A 1,194-nucleotide genomic window follows, 5' to 3' on the forward strand; every position below is an offset into this window, starting at 1 on the left:
GATTTCCGATTCATCAGGGTTAATTGCCATAATTGAAATCCCACCAATGAATGTTTATTTGGGCTCAGTCTTTGTCATAATGGATATTTCAAAAAACAGTGATAACTGCCTCCTTTAGAGCTACGGAATGCGCCTCTATCGGATGGATTATTGCCTGCCCGCTATCCTTTGTCGACCTCTTCGGTCCAAACTTTTCATTCATTGGCGCGCTTTTTCATCTGATTTCCAGGTCTGGTCTGAAAACACCCGATAGCCTACGTTTGCGTAAAAGCAGGCCTTGCCAATTCGCTTAAGGTGAGTGTGCTAGAAGTTGCTGTTAGATGAAGGCGTGTTGTTGCAAGATCCCATGATCTGTTTGGGCTTGGGGGCCCTGATTTCAAACGTTAGATAGCTCCAAACACTCGTGACATGCCATTGATGCAATTCATTTTACGGACATTAATTAAACATGAGATGCTAATACAATTAGCCAAAAGCTACCCAAGCCATTTATAATTCAAGAAAGAGGAGTCGGACCTACCTGCCCTATCTTTGGTAGAGTGTAGCAGATGAAGCGCATTCTAAAATGCAGAACTTAAACCACATTGCCGGCAGCGTACCAAGGCTAACGATAAGTACCTCCTCGATTTCCTCGACCCTGAGGTCCTCAAATAGTTTTGACCAATGACTTCTCTTTGTCGCTTTACTTCAAGGCATCTAACATTGTCGCCACTTTTGCATCTTTCTCTGAGGTAATTGGTCTATTTTAGCCTCCCAGTTAGTATATTCATTGGAGTCCAAAAGAATCATACATTTCATGCAAGCTTGTTCCACCTTTTTAAAAGATTCCTCAAATTTAGCAAACTCCTTTTCTGTTTGTTCCGAAGCAAAGGTAGAATGATAATGGAATGATCTTATAATAAGTTAAGTCTAAACACATCATGGAAGATTTCTACTCTTTTCCTTCATCTTTTCCTGTTTTTACCTCATATTTGGCAAAGTGAGTGTAATTGCTAGAATTTTTTTTAAATTTGTGTGCCACGTTATGCTTATGATCGTCGGCACGAATGGACAACATCTAATGGTCAAAAATTGGTTCTTACCTTATTTCTATGCAGTGAAAATTGTTTTCTTGGATGTAAAAAGCTGTGCCCGTCAGAGGTCGCTTTTCATGCTCGCACTCTTTTGCTAGAGAGGCCTAGTGTCAACTATCGT

This window comes from Tigriopus californicus, chromosome 10 (genome assembly GCF_007210705.1).
Source record: "Tigriopus californicus strain San Diego chromosome 10, Tcal_SD_v2.1, whole genome shotgun sequence".
In the NCBI taxonomy this organism is placed as follows: Eukaryota; Metazoa; Arthropoda; class Copepoda; order Harpacticoida; family Harpacticidae; genus Tigriopus; species Tigriopus californicus.